The sequence below is a fragment of the Sorex fumeus genome, unplaced genomic scaffold (assembly GCF_029834395.1).
Source record: "Sorex fumeus unplaced genomic scaffold, SorFum_2.1 ptg000056l, whole genome shotgun sequence".
Lineage (NCBI taxonomy): Eukaryota > Metazoa > Chordata > Mammalia > Eulipotyphla > Soricidae > Sorex > Sorex fumeus.
Genome location: NW_026606113.1, coordinates 2,857,760 through 2,877,342, shown reverse-complemented (window position 1 = coordinate 2,877,342; position 19,583 = coordinate 2,857,760).

The window sequence follows — 19,583 nt, the reverse complement described above, 5'->3', positions numbered from 1 at the left end:
AGATAACAAAGATTTCTGAAGGCTGGTAGTGTGGTGGGACAATGAAGAGCTGAACAGGGTGGAGTGAATTGTCAATTAAACAGCACGGCTGCGAGTATGAACAGGCCTCTGAAAACCAGCATTGGCTTACTTGGACATTCACAAGTGGTGTAATGTTAACCAGGCGGGAGTGGAGAATCAGATAAACTCCAGACTCGCAGTGAATGAATGGAACATTCTGTAGTGGAGATTGCAATGATTTCTGAAATCTGGATTGTGGGGACACGAAAATGAAGAGCTGACCAGTGTTGAGTGGATAGCCTGTAAAAAGCCTCGGCTTCGAATGTGAACAGACCACTGAAAACCAGTATTGCATTACTTCGACTTTCAGCAGTGGTGTAACGAAAGCCTGCGTGGAGTGCAGATTCAGATGAATTCCAGATTCCCAGTGAATGAATGGAACATCCTGTAGTGGAGATTACAATGATTTCTGAAGGCTGGGTTGTGTGCACAGGAAAATGAGGAGCAAAACAGGTTGAGTGGATAGCCAATTGAACAGCACGACTGCGAACATGAACAGGCCTCTGAAAACCAGCATTGTTTTACTTGGACATTCACAAGTGGTGTAAGATAAATCTGCAGGTAGTGGAGATTCAGTTGAATTCCAGATTCGCAGTGAATGAATGGAACATTCTGTACTGGAGATTGCAATGATTTCTCAAGTCTGGATTGTTTGGACATGAAAATGAAGAGCTGACCACAGTTGTGTGGATACCCAGTAAAAAGCAGGGCTTAGAGTGTGAACAGACCGCTGAAAACCAGCATTGTGTTACTTGGACATTCATAAGTGGTGTAATGAAAGCCTACCTGGAGTGCAGATTCAGATGAATTCCAGATTGGCAGTGAATGAATGGAACATTCTGTACTGGCGATTCCAATGATTTCTGAAGTCTGATATTGTGGAAAAGAAAATGAAAGGCTGACCAGGTTTGAGTGGATAGACAATTGAACAGCACACTGCGAGTGTGAAAAGGCGGCTGAAAACCAGCATTGGATTACTTGGTCATTCACCAGTGCTGTAATGAAAACCTGCCTGGAGCGGAGAGTCAGATGAATTGCAGAATCGCAGTGAATGAATGGAACAGTCTGTAGTGGAGAGCCCAATGATTTCTGAAGGCTGGTTTGTGTGGAGAGGAAAATGAAGAGCTGACCAATATTGAGTGGATAGCCCATTGAACAGCACTTCTGCGAGTTGAACATGCCTCTGAAAACCAGTATTGAGTTACTTGGACATTCACCAGTGGCGTAACGAAAACCTGCCAGGAGTGGAGGTTCAGAGGAATTCCAGATTCGCAGTGAATGAATGGAACATTCTCTAGTGGTGATTCCAATGATTTCTGAAGGCTGGGTTTTGTGGACACGAAAATGTAGAGCTGAACAGGGTGGAGTGGATAGCCAAATGAACAGCACGTCTCTTAGTATGAACAGGCCACTGAAAACCAGCATTGGCTTACTTGGACATTCACAAGTGGTGTAACGATAACCCGCCGGGAGTTGAGAGTCAGATGAATTTAAGATTCGCAGTGAATGAACGGAACATTCTGTGGAGGAGATACCAATTATTTCTGAAGGTTGGGTTATGAGGACAGGAAAATGTAGAGCTGAATAGGGTTGGGTGGATAGCAAATTGAACAGCACGGCTGAGTGTGTTAGCAGGCGGCTTAAAACCAGCATTGTCTTCCTTGGACATTTACCAGTGGTGTCACGAAAACCTTCCAGGAGTGGAGACTCTGATGAATTCCAGATTCGCGTGATTGAATGGAACATTCTGTAGTGGTGATTGCCAACATTTAGGAATCTGGATAGTCTGGACAGGATATTGAAGAGCTGACCGATATTGAGTGGATAGCCAATGAACAGCACGGTTTCGAGTGTGAACAGACCACTAAGAAGCAGCATTGCATTACTTGGACATTCATCAGTGGTGTAACGAAAGCCTTCCTGGAATGCAGATTCAGAGTATTTCCAGATTCACAGTGAATGAATGGAAATTTCTGTAGTAGAGATTCCAATGATTTCTGAACGCTGGGTTGTGTGGACAGGAAAATGAAGAGCTGACTAGGTTTGACTGGATTGCCAATTGAACAGCAAGGCTGTGAGTGTGAACAGCCGCTGAAAACCAGCATTGGATTACCTGGTCATTCACCAGTGTTGTTAGGAAAATCTGCCTGGTGTGGAGAGTCAGAGGAATTCCAGATTCGCAGGGAACGAATGGAACATTCTGAAGTGGAGATAAGAATGATTTCTGAAGGCTCGGTGTGTGGAAGGAAAATCAAGAGCTAACCAGCGTTCACTGGATAGCCAATTGAACAGCACGGCTGCGAGTGTTAACACGCAGCTGAAACCAGCCTTGGGTTGCTTGGACATTCACCAGTGGTGAAACGAAAACCTGCTGGGAGTGGAGAACAAGATGAATTCAAGATTCGCCTGAATGAATGAAACATTCTGTAGTGTAGATTGCAATGGTTTCTGAGGTTTGTATTGTCTGAACTGGAAAAAGAAGAACTCACCAGTGTTGAGTCGCTAGACCGTGAACAGCACGGGTTCGAGTGTGAATAGACCGCTGAAAACCATCATTGCGTTACTTGAACATTCAGCAGTGGTGCAATGAAAACCTGCCGGGAGTGGAGATTCAGATGAATTCCAGATTCGCAGTGAATGAATGGAACATTCTCTAGTGGTGATTCCAATGATTTCTGAAGGCTGGGTTTTGTGGACACGAAAATGTAGAGCTGAACAGGGTGGAATGGATAGCCAAATGAACAGCACGTCTCGTAGTAAGAACAGGCCACTGAAAACCAGCTTTGGCTTAATTGGACATTCACAAGTGGTGTAACGAAAACCTGACGGGAGTTGAGAATTAGATGAATTTCAGATTTGCCGTCAATGAATGGAACATTCTGTGGAGGAGATACCAATTGTTTCTGAAGTTTGGGTTATGTGGACAGGAAAATGGAGCTGAAGAGGGTTGAGTGGATAGCAAATTGAACAGCACGGCTGAGAGTATGAGCAGGCCACTTAAAACCAGCATTGGCTTACTTGGATATTTACCAGTGGTGTCACGAAAACCTGCCGGGAGTGGAGATTCAGATGAATTCCAGATTCGCTGTGAATGAATGGAACATTCTGTAGTGGAGATAACAATGATTTCTCCAGTCTCTGTGGTGTGGACAGGAAAATGTAGAGCTGGCCAGGGTTGAGTGGATAGCCAATTGAACAGCACCACTGCGCTTGTGAAGAAAACACTTAAAACATTGGGTTACTTGGACATTCAACAGTGGTGTAACGAAAACCTGCCGGGAGTGGAGGTTCAGAGGAATTCCAGATTCGCAGTGAATGAATGGAACATTCTCTAGTGGAGATTCCAACGATTTCTGAAGGCTGGGTCGTGTGGAAGGAAAATCAAGAACTAATCAGGATTTAGTGGAAAGCCAATTGTATAGCATGGCTGCGAGTGTGAACATGCAGCTGAAAACCAGCATTGGGTTACTTGGACATTCATCAGTGGTGTAAGGAAAACCTGCATGGAGTGGAGAGTCAGTTGAATTCCACATTCGCAGTGAATGAATGGAACATTCTGTAGAGGAGATTCCAATGATTTCTGAAGCCTGTGTTGTGTGGACAGGAAAATGAAGAGCTGACCAGGCTTGAATCGATAGCCAAGTAAACAGCAGGGCTGCGAATATGAACAGGCCGCTGAAAACCAGCATTGGGTTACTTGGACATTCAACAGTGGTGTAATGAAAACCTGCGTGGAGTTGAGAGTCAGATGAATTCCAGATTCGCAGTGAATGAATGGAACATTCTGTAGTGGAGATAACAAAGATTTCTGAAGGCTGGTAGTGTGGTGGGACAATGAAGAGCTGAACAGGGTGGAGTGAATTGTCAATTAAACAGCACGGCTGCGAGTATGAACAGGCCTCTGAAAACCAGCATTGGCTTACTTGGACATTCACAAGTGGTGTAATGTTAACCAGGCGGGAGTGGAGAATCAGATAAACTCCAGACTCGCAGTGAATGAATGGAACATTCTGTAGTGGAGATTGCAATGATTTCTGAAATCTGGATTGTGGGGACACGAAAATGAAGAGCTGACCAGTGTTGAGTGGATAGCCTGTAAAAAGCCTCGGCTTCGAATGTGAACAGACCACTGAAAACCAGTATTGCATTACTTCGACTTTCAGCAGTGGTGTAACGAAAGCCTGCGTGGAGTGCAGATTCAGATGAATTCCAGATTCCCAGTGAATGAATGGAACATCCTGTAGTGGAGATTACAATGATTTCTGAAGGCTGGGTTGTGTGCACAGGAAAATGAGGAGCAAAACAGGTTGAGTGGATAGCCAATTGAACAGCACGACTGCGAACATGAACAGGCCTCTGAAAACCAGCATTGTTTTACTTGGACATTCACAAGTGGTGTAAGATAAATCTGCAGGTAGTGGAGATTCAGTTGAATTCCAGATTCGCAGTGAATGAATGGAACATTCTGTACTGGAGATTGCAATGATTTCTCAAGTCTGGATTGTTTGGACATGAAAATGAAGAGCTGACCACAGTTGTGTGGATACCCAGTAAAAAGCAGGGCTTAGAGTGTGAACAGACCGCTGAAAACCAGCATTGTGTTACTTGGACATTCATAAGTGGTGTAATGAAAGCCTACCTGGAGTGCAGATTCAGATGAATTCCAGATTGGCAGTGAATGAATGGAACATTCTGTACTGGCGATTCCAATGATTTCTGAAGTCTGATATTGTGGAAAAGAAAATGAAAGGCTGACCAGGTTTGAGTGGATAGACAATTGGACAGCACACTGCGAGTGTGAAAAGGCGGCTGAAAACCAGCATTGGATTACTTGGTCATTCACCAGTGCTGTAATGAAAACCTGCCTGGAGCGGAGAGTCAGATGAATTGCAGAATCGCAGTGAATGAATGGAACAGTCTGTAGTGGAGAGCCCAATGATTTCTGAAGGCTGGTTTGTGTGGAGAGGAAAATGAAGAGCTGACCAATATTGAGTGGATAGCCCATTGAACAGCACTTCTGCGAGTTGAACATGCCTCTGAAAACCAGTATTGAGTTACTTGGACATTCACCAGTGGCGTAACGAAAACCTGCCAGGAGTGGAGGTTCAGAGGAATTCCAGATTCGCAGTGAATGAATGGAACATTCTCTAGTGGTGATTCCAATGATTTCTGAAGGCTGGGTTTTGTGGACACGAAAATGTAGAGCTGAACAGGGTGGAGTGGATAGCCAAATGAACAGCACGTCTCTTAGTATGAACAGGCCACTGAAAACCAGCATTGGCTTACTTGGACATTCACAAGTGGTGTAACGATAACCCGCCGGGAGTTGAGAGTCAGATGAATTTAAGATTCGCAGTGAATGAACGGAACATTCTGTGGAGGAGATACCAATTATTTCTGAAGGTTGGGTTATGAGGACAGGAAAATGTAGAGCTGAATAGGGTTGGGTGGATAGCAAATTGAACAGCACGGCTGAGTGTGTTAGCAGGCGGCTTAAAACCAGCATTGTCTTCCTTGGACATTTACCAGTGGTGTCACGAAAACCTTCCAGGAGTGGAGACTCTGATGAATTCCAGATTCGCGTGATTGAATGGAACATTCTGTAGTGGTGATTGCCAACATTTAGGAATCTGGATAGTCTGGACAGGATATTGAAGAGCTGACCGATATTGAGTGGATAGCCAATGAACAGCACGGTTTCGAGTGTGAACAGACCACTAAGAAGCAGCATTGCATTACTTGGACATTCATCAGTGGTGTAACGAAAGCCTTCCTGGAATGCAGATTCAGAGTATTTCCAGATTCACAGTGAATGAATGGAAATTTCTGTAGTAGAGATTCCAATGATTTCTGAACGCTGGGTTGTGTGGACAGGAAAATGAAGAGCTGACTAGGTTTGACTGGATTGCCAATTGAACAGCAAGGCTGTGAGTGTGAACAGCCGCTGAAAACCAGCATTGGATTACCTGGTCATTCACCAGTGTTGTTAGGAAAATCTGCCTGGTGTGGAGAGTCAGAGGAATTCCAGATTCGCAGGGAACGAATGGAACATTCTGAAGTGGAGATAAGAATGATTTCTGAAGGCTCGGTGTGTGGAAGGAAAATCAAGAGCTAACCAGCGTTCACTGGATAGCCAATTGAACAGCACGGCTGCGAGTGTTAACACGCAGCTGAAACCAGCCTTGGGTTGCTTGGACATTCACCAGTGGTGAAACGAAAACCTGCTGGGAGTGGAGAACAAGATGAATTCAAGATTCGCCTGAATGAATGAAACATTCTGTAGTGTAGATTGCAATGGTTTCTGAGGTTTGTATTGTCTGAACTGGAAAAAGAAGAACTCACCAGTGTTGAGTCGCTAGACCGTGAACAGCACGGGTTCGAGTGTGAATAGACCGCTGAAAACCATCATTGCGTTACTTGAACATTCAGCAGTGGTGCAATGAAAACCTGCCGGGAGTGGAGATTCAGATGAATTCCAGATTCGCAGTGAATGAATGGAACATTCTCTAGTGGTGATTCCAATGATTTCTGAAGGCTGGGTTTTGTGGACACGAAAATGTAGAGCTGAACAGGGTGGAATGGATAGCCAAATGAACAGCACGTCTCGTAGTAAGAACAGGCCACTGAAAACCAGCTTTGACTTAATTGGACATTCACAAGTGGTGTAACGAAAACCTGACGGGAGTTGAGAATTAGATGAATTTCAGATTTGCCGTCAATGAATGGAACATTCTGTGGAGGAGATACCAATTGTTTCTGAAGTTTGGGTTATGTGGACAGGAAAATGGAGCTGAAGAGGGTTGAGTGGATAGCAAATTGAACAGCACGGCTGAGAGTATGAGCAGGCCACTTAAAACCAGCATTGGCTTACTTGGATATTTACCAGTGGTGTCACGAAAACCTGCCGGGAGTGGAGATTCAGATGAATTCCAGATTCGCTGTGAATGAATGGAACATTCTGTAGTGGAGATAACAATGATTTCTCCAGTCTCTGTGGTGTGGACAGGAAAATGTAGAGCTGGCCAGGGTTGAGTGGATAGCCAATTGAACAGCACCACTGCGCTTGTGAAGAAAACACTTAAAACATTGGGTTACTTGGACATTCAACAGTGGTGTAACGAAAACCTGCCGGGAGTGGAGGTTCAGAGGAATTCCAGATTCGCAGTGAATGAATGGAACATTCTCTAGTGGAGATTCCAACGATTTCTGAAGGCTGGGTCGTGTGGAAGGAAAATCAAGAACTAATCAGGATTTAGTGGAAAGCCAATTGTATAGCATGGCTGCGAGTGTGAACATGCAGCTGAAAACCAGCATTGGGTTACTTGGACATTCATCAGTGGTGTAAGGAAAACCTGCATGGAGTGGAGAGTCAGTTGAATTCCACATTCGCAGTGAATGAATGGAACATTCTGTAGAGGAGATTCCAATGATTTCTGAAGCCTGTGTTGTGTGGACAGGAAAATGAAGAGCTGACCAGGCTTGAATCGATAGCCAAGTAAACAGCAGGGCTGCGAATATGAACAGGCCGCTGAAAACCAGCATTGGGTTACTTGGACATTCAACAGTGGTGTAATGAAAACCTGCGTGGAGTTGAGAGTCAGATGAATTCCAGATTCGCAGTGAATGAATGGAACATTCTGTAGTGGAGATAACAAAGATTTCTGAAGGCTGGTAGTGTGGTGGGACAATGAAGAGCTGAACAGGGTGGAGTGAATTGTCAATTAAACAGCACGGCTGCGAGTATGAACAGGCCTCTGAAAACCAGCATTGGCTTACTTGGACATTCACAAGTGGTGTAATGTTAACCAGGCGGGAGTGGAGAATCAGATAAACTCCAGACTCGCAGTGAATGAATGGAACATTCTGTAGTGGAGATTGCAATGATTTCTGAAATCTGGATTGTGGGGACACGAAAATGAAGAGCTGACCAGTGTTGAGTGGATAGCCTGTAAAAAGCCTCGGCTTCGAATGTGAACAGACCACTGAAAACCAGTATTGCATTACTTCGACTTTCAGCAGTGGTGTAACGAAAGCCTGCGTGGAGTGCAGATTCAGATGAATTCCAGATTCCCAGTGAATGAATGGAACATCCTGTAGTGGAGATTACAATGATTTCTGAAGGCTGGGTTGTGTGCACAGGAAAATGAGGAGCAAAACAGGTTGAGTGGATAGCCAATTGAACAGCACGACTGCGAACATGAACAGGCCTCTGAAAACCAGCATTGTTTTACTTGGACATTCACAAGTGGTGTAAGATAAATCTGCAGGTAGTGGAGATTCAGTTGAATTCCAGATTCGCAGTGAATGAATGGAACATTCTGTACTGGAGATTGCAATGATTTCTCAAGTCTGGATTGTTTGGACATGAAAATGAAGAGCTGACCACAGTTGTGTGGATACCCAGTAAAAAGCAGGGCTTAGAGTGTGAACAGACCGCTGAAAACCAGCATTGTGTTACTTGGACATTCATAAGTGGTGTAATGAAAGCCTACCTGGAGTGCAGATTCAGATGAATTCCAGATTGGCAGTGAATGAATGGAACATTCTGTACTGGCGATTCCAATGATTTCTGAAGTCTGATATTGTGGAAAAGAAAATGAAAGGCTGACCAGGTTTGAGTGGATAGACAATTGGACAGCACACTGCGAGTGTGAAAAGGCGGCTGAAAACCAGCATTGGATTACTTGGTCATTCACCAGTGCTGTAATGAAAACCTGCCTGGAGCGGAGAGTCAGATGAATTGCAGAATCGCAGTGAATGAATGGAACAGTCTGTAGTGGAGAGCCCAATGATTTCTGAAGGCTGGTTTGTGTGGAGAGGAAAATGAAGAGCTGACCAATATTGAGTGGATAGCCCATTGAACAGCACTTCTGCGAGTTGAACATGCCTCTGAAAACCAGTATTGAGTTACTTGGACATTCACCAGTGGCGTAACGAAAACCTGCCAGGAGTGGAGGTTCAGAGGAATTCCAGATTCGCAGTGAATGAATGGAACATTCTCTAGTGGTGATTCCAATGATTTCTGAAGGCTGGGTTTTGTGGACACGAAAATGTAGAGCTGAACAGGGTGGAGTGGATAGCCAAATGAACAGCACGTCTCTTAGTATGAACAGGCCACTGAAAACCAGCATTGGCTTACTTGGACATTCACAAGTGGTGTAACGATAACCCGCCGGGAGTTGAGAGTCAGATGAATTTAAGATTCGCAGTGAATGAACGGAACATTCTGTGGAGGAGATACCAATTATTTCTGAAGGTTGGGTTATGAGGACAGGAAAATGTAGAGCTGAATAGGGTTGGGTGGATAGCAAATTGAACAGCACGGCTGAGTGTGTTAGCAGGCGGCTTAAAACCAGCATTGTCTTCCTTGGACATTTACCAGTGGTGTCACGAAAACCTTCCAGGAGTGGAGACTCTGATGAATTCCAGATTCGCGTGATTGAATGGAACATTCTGTAGTGGTGATTGCCAACATTTAGGAATCTGGATAGTCTGGACAGGATATTGAAGAGCTGACCGATATTGAGTGGATAGCCAATGAACAGCACGGTTTCGAGTGTGAACAGACCACTAAGAAGCAGCATTGCATTACTTGGACATTCATCAGTGGTGTAACGAAAGCCTTCCTGGAATGCAGATTCAGAGTATTTCCAGATTCACAGTGAATGAATGGAAATTTCTGTAGTAGAGATTCCAATGATTTCTGAACGCTGGGTTGTGTGGACAGGAAAATGAAGAGCTGACTAGGTTTGACTGGATTGCCAATTGAACAGCAAGGCTGTGAGTGTGAACAGCCGCTGAAAACCAGCATTGGATTACCTGGTCATTCACCAGTGTTGTTAGGAAAATCTGCCTGGTGTGGAGAGTCAGAGGAATTCCAGATTCGCAGGGAACGAATGGAACATTCTGAAGTGGAGATAAGAATGATTTCTGAAGGCTCGGTGTGTGGAAGGAAAATCAAGAGCTAACCAGCGTTCACTGGATAGCCAATTGAACAGCACGGCTGCGAGTGTTAACACGCAGCTGAAACCAGCCTTGGGTTGCTTGGACATTCACCAGTGGTGAAACGAAAACCTGCTGGGAGTGGAGAACAAGATGAATTCAAGATTCGCCTGAATGAATGAAACATTCTGTAGTGTAGATTGCAATGGTTTCTGAGGTTTGTATTGTCTGAACTGGAAAAAGAAGAACTCACCAGTGTTGAGTCGCTAGACCGTGAACAGCACGGGTTCGAGTGTGAATAGACCGCTGAAAACCATCATTGCGTTACTTGAACATTCAGCAGTGGTGCAATGAAAACCTGCCGGGAGTGGAGATTCAGATGAATTCCAGATTCGCAGTGAATGAATGGAACATTCTCTAGTGGTGATTCCAATGATTTCTGAAGGCTGGGTTTTGTGGACACGAAAATGTAGAGCTGAACAGGGTGGAATGGATAGCCAAATGAACAGCACGTCTCGTAGTAAGAACAGGCCACTGAAAACCAGCTTTGGCTTAATTGGACATTCACAAGTGGTGTAACGAAAACCTGACGGGAGTTGAGAATTAGATGAATTTCAGATTTGCCGTCAATGAATGGAACATTCTGTGGAGGAGATACCAATTGTTTCTGAAGTTTGGGTTATGTGGACAGGAAAATGGAGCTGAAGAGGGTTGAGTGGATAGCAAATTGAACAGCACGGCTGAGAGTATGAGCAGGCCACTTAAAACCAGCATTGGCTTACTTGGATATTTACCAGTGGTGTCACGAAAACCTGCCGGGAGTGGAGATTCAGATGAATTCCAGATTCGCTGTGAATGAATGGAACATTCTGTAGTGGAGATAACAATGATTTCTCCAGTCTCTGTGGTGTGGACAGGAAAATGTAGAGCTGGCCAGGGTTGAGTGGATAGCCAATTGAACAGCACCACTGCGCTTGTGAAGAAAACACTTAAAACATTGGGTTACTTGGACATTCAACAGTGGTGTAACGAAAACCTGCCGGGAGTGGAGGTTCAGAGGAATTCCAGATTCGCAGTGAATGAATGGAACATTCTCTAGTGGAGATTCCAACGATTTCTGAAGGCTGGGTCGTGTGGAAGGAAAATCAAGAACTAATCAGGATTTAGTGGAAAGCCAATTGTATAGCATGGCTGCGAGTGTGAACATGCAGCTGAAAACCAGCATTGGGTTACTTGGACATTCATCAGTGGTGTAAGGAAAACCTGCATGGAGTGGAGAGTCAGTTGAATTCCACATTCGCAGTGAATGAATGGAACATTCTGTAGAGGAGATTCCAATGATTTCTGAAGCCTGTGTTGTGTGGACAGGAAAATGAAGAGCTGACCAGGCTTGAATCGATAGCCAAGTAAACAGCAGGGCTGCGAATATGAACAGGCCGCTGAAAACCAGCATTGGGTTACTTGGACATTCAACAGTGGTGTAATGAAAACCTGCGTGGAGTTGAGAGTCAGATGAATTCCAGATTCGCAGTGAATGAATGGAACATTCTGTAGTGGAGATAACAAAGATTTCTGAAGGCTGGTAGTGTGGTGGGACAATGAAGAGCTGAACAGGGTGGAGTGAATTGTCAATTAAACAGCACGGCTGCGAGTATGAACAGGCCTCTGAAAACCAGCATTGGCTTACTTGGACATTCACAAGTGGTGTAATGTTAACCAGGCGGGAGTGGAGAATCAGATAAACTCCAGACTCGCAGTGAATGAATGGAACATTCTGTAGTGGAGATTGCAATGATTTCTGAAATCTGGATTGTGGGGACACGAAAATGAAGAGCTGACCAGTGTTGAGTGGATAGCCTGTAAAAAGCCTCGGCTTCGAATGTGAACAGACCACTGAAAACCAGTATTGCATTACTTCGACTTTCAGCAGTGGTGTAACGAAAGCCTGCGTGGAGTGCAGATTCAGATGAATTCCAGATTCCCAGTGAATGAATGGAACATCCTGTAGTGGAGATTACAATGATTTCTGAAGGCTGGGTTGTGTGCACAGGAAAATGAGGAGCAAAACAGGTTGAGTGGATAGCCAATTGAACAGCACGACTGCGAACATGAACAGGCCTCTGAAAACCAGCATTGTTTTACTTGGACATTCACAAGTGGTGTAAGATAAATCTGCAGGTAGTGGAGATTCAGTTGAATTCCAGATTCGCAGTGAATGAATGGAACATTCTGTACTGGAGATTGCAATGATTTCTCAAGTCTGGATTGTTTGGACATGAAAATGAAGAGCTGACCACAGTTGTGTGGATACCCAGTAAAAAGCAGGGCTTAGAGTGTGAACAGACCGCTGAAAACCAGCATTGTGTTACTTGGACATTCATAAGTGGTGTAATGAAAGCCTACCTGGAGTGCAGATTCAGATGAATTCCAGATTGGCAGTGAATGAATGGAACATTCTGTACTGGCGATTCCAATGATTTCTGAAGTCTGATATTGTGGAAAAGAAAATGAAAGGCTGACCAGGTTTGAGTGGATAGACAATTGAACAGCACACTGCGAGTGTGAAAAGGCGGCTGAAAACCAGCATTGGATTACTTGGTCATTCACCAGTGCTGTAATGAAAACCTGCCTGGAGCGGAGAGTCAGATGAATTGCAGAATCGCAGTGAATGAATGGAACAGTCTGTAGTGGAGAGCCCAATGATTTCTGAAGGCTGGTTTGTGTGGAGAGGAAAATGAAGAGCTGACCAATATTGAGTGGATAGCCCATTGAACAGCACTTCTGCGAGTTGAACATGCCTCTGAAAACCAGTATTGAGTTACTTGGACATTCACCAGTGGCGTAACGAAAACCTGCCAGGAGTGGAGGTTCAGATGAATTCCAGATTCGCAGTGAATGAATGGAACATTCTCTAGTGGTGATTCCAATGATTTCTGAAGGCTGGGTTTTGTGGACACGAAAATGTAGAGCTGAACAGGGTGGAGTGGATAGCCAAATGAACAGCACGTCTCTTAGTATGAACAGGCCACTGAAAACCAGCATTGGCTTACTTGGACATTCACAAGTGGTGTAACGATAACCCGCCGGGAGTTGAGAGTCAGATGAATTTAAGATTCGCAGTGAATGAACGGAACATTCTGTGGAGGAGATACCAATTATTTCTGAAGGTTGGGTTATGAGGACAGGAAAATGTAGAGCTGAATAGGGTTGGGTGGATAGCAAATTGAACAGCACGGCTGAGTGTGTTAGCAGGCGGCTTAAAACCAGCATTGTCTTCCTTGGACATTTACCAGTGGTGTCACGAAAACCTTCCAGGAGTGGAGACTCTGATGAATTCCAGATTCGCGTGATTGAATGGAACATTCTGTAGTGGTGATTGCCAACATTTAGGAATCTGGATAGTCTGGACAGGATATTGAAGAGCTGACCGATATTGAGTGGATAGCCAATGAACAGCACGGTTTCGAGTGTGAACAGACCACTAAGAAGCAGCATTGCATTACTTGGACATTCATCAGTGGTGTAACGAAAGCCTTCCTGGAATGCAGATTCAGAGTATTTCCAGATTCACAGTGAATGAATGGAAATTTCTGTAGTAGAGATTCCAATGATTTCTGAACGCTGGGTTGTGTGGACAGGAAAAGGAAGAGCTGACTAGGTTTGACTGGATTGCCAATTGAACAGCAAGGCTGTGAGTGTGAACAGCCGCTGAAAACCAGCATTGGATTACCTGGTCATTCACCAGTGTTGTTAGGAAAATCTGCCTGGTGTGGAGAGTCAGAGGAATTCCAGATTCGCAGGGAACGAATGGAACATTCTGAAGTGGAGATAAGAATGATTTCTGAAGGCTCGGTGTGTGGAAGGAAAATCAAGAGCTAACCAGCGTTCACTGGATAGCCAATTGAACAGCACGGCTGCGAGTGTTAACACGCAGCTGAAACCAGCCTTGGGTTGCTTGGACATTCACCAGTGGTGAAACGAAAACCTGCTGGGAGTGGAGAACAAGATGAATTCAAGATTCGCCTGAATGAATGAAACATTCTGTAGTGTAGATTGCAATGGTTTCTGAGGTTTGTATTGTCTGAACTGGAAAAAGAAGAACTCACCAGTGTTGAGTCGCTAGACCGTGAACAGCACGGGTTCGAGTGTGAATAGACCGCTGAAAACCATCATTGCGTTACTTGAACATTCAGCAGTGGTGCAATGAAAACCTGCCGGGAGTGGAGATTCAGATGAATTCCAGATTCGCAGTGAATGAATGGAACATTCTCTAGTGGTGATTCCAATGATTTCTGAAGGCTGGGTTTTGTGGACACGAAAATGTAGAGCTGAACAGGGTGGAATGGATAGCCAAATGAACAGCACGTCTCGTAGTAAGAACAGGCCACTGAAAACCAGCTTTGGCTTAATTGGACATTCACAAGTGGTGTAACGAAAACCTGACGGGAGTTGAGAATTAGATGAATTTCAGATTTGCCGTCAATGAATGGAACATTCTGTGGAGGAGATACCAATTGTTTCTGAAGTTTGGGTTATGTGGACAGGAAAATGGAGCTGAAGAGGGTTGAGTGGATAGCAAATTGAACAGCACGGCTGAGAGTATGAGCAGGCCACTTAAAACCAGCATTGGCTTACTTGGATATTTACCAGTGGTGTCACGAAAACCTGCCGGGAGTGGAGATTCAGATGAATTCCAGATTCGCTGTGAATGAATGGAACATTCTGTAGTGGAGATAACAATGATTTCTCCAGTCTCTGTGGTGTGGACAGGAAAATGTAGAGCTGGCCAGGGTTGAGTGGATAGCCAATTGAACAGCACCACTGCGCTTGTGAAGAAAACACTTAAAACATTGGGTTACTTGGACATTCAACAGTGGTGTAACGAAAACCTGCCGGGAGTGGAGGGTCAGAGGAATTCCAGATTCGCAGTGAATGAATGGAACATTCTCTAGTGGAGATTCCAACGATTTCTGAAGGCTGGGTCGTGTGGAAGGAAAATCAAGAACTAATCAGGATTTAGTGGAAAGCCAATTGTATAGCATGGCTGCGAGTGTGAACATGCAGCTGAAAACCAGCATTGGGTTACTTGGACATTCATCAGTGGTGTAAGGAAAACCTGCATGGAGTGGAGAGTCAGTTGAATTCCACATTCGCAGTGAATGAATGGAACATTCTGTAGAGGAGATTCCAATGATTTCTGAAGCCTGTGTTGTGTGGACAGGAAAATGAAGAGCTGACCAGGCTTGAATCGATAGCCAAGTAAACAGCAGGGCTGCGAATATGAACAGGCCGCTGAAAACCAGCATTGGGTTACTTGGACATTCAACAGTGGTGTAATGAAAACCTGCGTGGAGTTGAGAGTCAGATGAATTCCAGATTCGCAGTGAATGAATGGAACATTCTGTAGTGGAGATAACAAAGATTTCTGAAGGCTGGTAGTGTGGTGGGACAATGAAGAGCTGAACAGGGTGGAGTGAATTGTCAATTAAACAGCACGGCTGCGAGTATGAACAGGCCTCTGAAAACCAGCATTGGCTTACTTGGACATTCACAAGTGGTGTAATGTTAACCAGGCGGGAGTGGAGAATCAGATAAACTCCAGACTCGCAGTGAATGAATGGAACATTCTGTAGTGGAGATTGCAATGATTTCTGAAATCTGGATTGTGGGGACACGAAAATGAAGAGCTGACCAGTGTTGAGTGGATAGCCTGTAAAAAGCCTCGGCTTCGAATGTGAACAGACCACTGAAAACCAGTATTGCATTACTTCGACTTTCAGCAGTGGTGTAACGAAAGCCTGCGTGGAGTGCAGATTCAGATGAATTCCAGATTCCCAGTGAATGAATGGAACATCCTGTAGTGGAGATTACAATGATTTCTGAAGGCTGGGTTGTGTGCACAGGAAAATGAGGAGCAAAACAGGTTGAGTGGATAGCCAATTGAACAGCACGACTGCGAACATGAACAGGCCTCTGAAAACCAGCATTGTTTTACTTGGACATTCACAAGTGGTGTAAGATAAATCTGCAGGTAGTGGAGATTCAGTTGAATTCCAGATTCGCAGTGAATGAATGGAACATTCTGTACTGGAGATTGCAATGATTTCTCAAGTCTGGATTGTTTGGACATGAAAATGAAGAGCTGACCACAGTTGTGTGGATACCCAGTAAAAAGCAGGGCTTAGAGTGTGAACAGACCGCTGAAAACCAGCATTGTGTTACTTGGACATTCATAAGTGGTGTAATGAAAGCCTACCTGGAGTGCAGATTCAGATGAATTCCAGATTGGCAGTGAATGAATGGAACATTCTGTACTGGCGATTCCAATGATTTCTGAAGTCTGATATTGTGGAAAAGAAAATGAAAGGCTGACCAGGTTTGAGTGGATAGACAATTGAACAGCACACTGCGAGTGTGAAAAGGCGGCTGAAAACCAGCATTGGATTACTTGGTCATTCACCAGTGCTGTAATGAAAACCTGCCTGGAGCGGAGAGTCAGATGAATTGCAGAATCGCAGTGAATGAATGGAACAGTCTGTAGTGGAGAGCCCAATGATTTCTGAAGGCTGGTTTGTGTGGAGAGGAAAATGAAGAGCTGACCAATATTGAGTGGATAGCCCATTGAACAGCACTTCTGCGAGTTGAACATGCCTCTGAAAACCAGTATTGAGTTACTTGGACATTCACCAGTGGCGTAACGAAAACCTGCCAGGAGTGGAGGTTCAGATGAATTCCAGATTCGCAGTGAATGAATGGAACATTCTCTAGTGGTGATTCCAATGATTTCTGAAGGCTGGGTTTTGTGGACACGAAAATGTAGAGCTGAACAGGGTGGAGTGGATAGCCAAATGAACAGCACGTCTCTTAGTATGAACAGGCCACTGAAAACCAGCATTGGCTTACTTGGACATTCACAAGTGGTGTAACGATAACCCGCCGGGAGTTGAGAGTCAGATGAATTTAAGATTCGCAGTGAATGAACGGAACATTCTGTGGAGGAGATACCAATTATTTCTGAAGGTTGGGTTATGAGGACAGGAAAATGTAGAGCTGAATAGGGTTGGGTGGATAGCAAATTGAACAGCACGGCTGAGTGTGTTAGCAGGCGGCTTAAAACCAGCATTGTCTTCCTTGGACATTTACCAGTGGTGTCACGAAAACCTTCCAGGAGTGGAGACTCTGATGAATTCCAGATTCGCGTGATTGAATGGAACATTCTGTAGTGGTGATTGCCAACATTTAGGAATCTGGATAGTCTGGACAGGATATTGAAGAGCTGACCGATATTGAGTGGATAGCCAATGAACAGCACGGTTTCGAGTGTGAACAGACCACTAAGAAGCAGCATTGCATTACTTGGACATTCATCAGTGGTGTAACGAAAGCCTTCCTGGAATGCAGATTCAGAGTATTTCCAGATTCACAGTGAATGAATGGAAATTTCTGTAGTAGAGATTCCAATGATTTCTGAACGCTGGGTTGTGTGGACAGGAAAAGGAAGAGCTGACTAGGTTTGACTGGATTGCCAATTGAACAGCAAGGCTGTGAGTGTGAACAGCCGCTGAAAACCAGCATTGGATTACCTGGTCATTCACCAGTGTTGTTAGGAAAATCTGCCTGGTGTGGAGAGTCAGAGGAATTCCAGATTCGCAGGGAACGAATGGAACACTCTGAAGTGGAGATAAGAATGATTTCTGAAGGCTCGGTGTGTGGAAGGAAAATCAAGAGCTAACCAGCGTTCACTGGATAGCCAATTGAACAGCACGGCTGCGAGTGTTAACACGCAGCTGAAACCAGCCTTGGGTTGCTTGGACATTCACCAGTGGTGAAACGAAAACCTGCTGGGAGTGGAGAACAAGATGAATTCAAGATTCGCCTGAATGAATGAAACATTCTGTAGTGTAGATTGCAATGGTTTCTGAGGTTTGTATTGTCTGAACTGGAAAAAGAAGAACTCACCAGTGTTGAGTCGCTAGACCGTGAACAGCACGGGTTCGAGTGTGAATAGACCGCTGAAAACCATCATTGCGTTACTTGAACATTCAGCAGTGGTGCAATGAAAACCTGCCGGGAGTGGAGATTCAGATGAATTCCAGATTCGCAGTGAATGAATGGAACATTCTCTAGTGGTGATTCCAATGATTTCTGAAGGCTGGGTTTTGTGGACACGAAAATGTAGAGCTGAACAGGGTGGAATGGATAGCCAAATGAACAGCACGTCTCGTAGTAAGAACAGGCCACTGAAAACCAGCTTTGGCTTAATTGGACATTCACAAGTGGTGTAACGAAAACCTGACGGGAGTTGAGAATTAGATGAATTTCAGATTTGCCGTCAATGAATGGAACATTCTGTGGAGGAGATACCAATTGTTTCTGAAGTTTGGGTTATGTGGACAGGAAAATGGAGCTGAAGAGGGTTGAGTGGATAGCAAATTGAACAGCACGGCTGAGAGTATGAGCAGGCCACTTAAAACCAGCATTGGCTTACTTGGATATTTACCAGTGGTGTCACGAAAACCTGCCGGGAGTGGAGATTCAGATGAATTCCAGATTCGCTGTGAATGAATGGAACATTCTGTAGTGGAGATAACAATGATTTCTCCAGTCTCTGTGGTGTGGACAGGAAAATGTAGAGCTGGCCAGGGTTGAGTGGATAGCCAATTGAACAGCACCACTGCGCTTGTGAAGAAAACACTTAAAACATTGGGTTACTTGGACATTCAACAGTGGTGTAACGAAAACCTGCCGGGAGTGGAGGTTCAGAGGAATTCCAGATTCGCAGTGAATGAATGGAACATTCTCTAGTGGAGATTCCAACGATTTCTGAAGGCTGGGTCGTGTGGAAGGAAAATCAAGAACTAATCAGGATTTAGTGGAAAGCCAATTGTATAGCATGGCTGCGAGTGTGAACATGCAGCTGAAAACCAGCATTGGGTTACTTGGACATTCATCAGTGGTGTAAGGAAAACCTGCATGGAGTGGAGAGTCAGTTGAATTCCACATTCGCAGTGAATGAATGGAACATTCTGTAGAGGAGATTCCAATGATTTCTGAAGCCTGTGTTGTGTGGACAGGAAAATGAAGAGCTGACCAGGCTTGAATCGATAGCCAAGTAAACAGCAGGGCTGCGAATATGAACAGGCCGCTGAAAACCAGCATTGGGTTACTTGGACATTCAACAGTGGTGTAATGAAAACCTGCGTGGAGTTGAGAGTCAGATGAATTCCAGATTCGCAGTGAATGAATGGAACATTCTGTAGTGGAGATAACAAAGATTTCTGAAGGCTGGTAGTGTGGTGGGACAATGAAGAGCTGAACAGGGTGGAGTGAATTGTCAATTAAACAGCACGGCTGCGAGTATGAACAGGCCTCTGAAAACCAGCATTGGCTTACTTGGACATTCACAAGTGGTGTAATGTTAACCAGGCGGGAGTGGAGAATCAGATAAACTCCAGACTCGCAGTGAATGAATGGAACATTCTGTAGTGGAGATTGCAATGATTTCTGAAATCTGGATTGTGGGGACACGAAAATGAAGAGCTGACCAGTGTTGAGTGGATAGCCTGTAAAAAGCCTCGGCT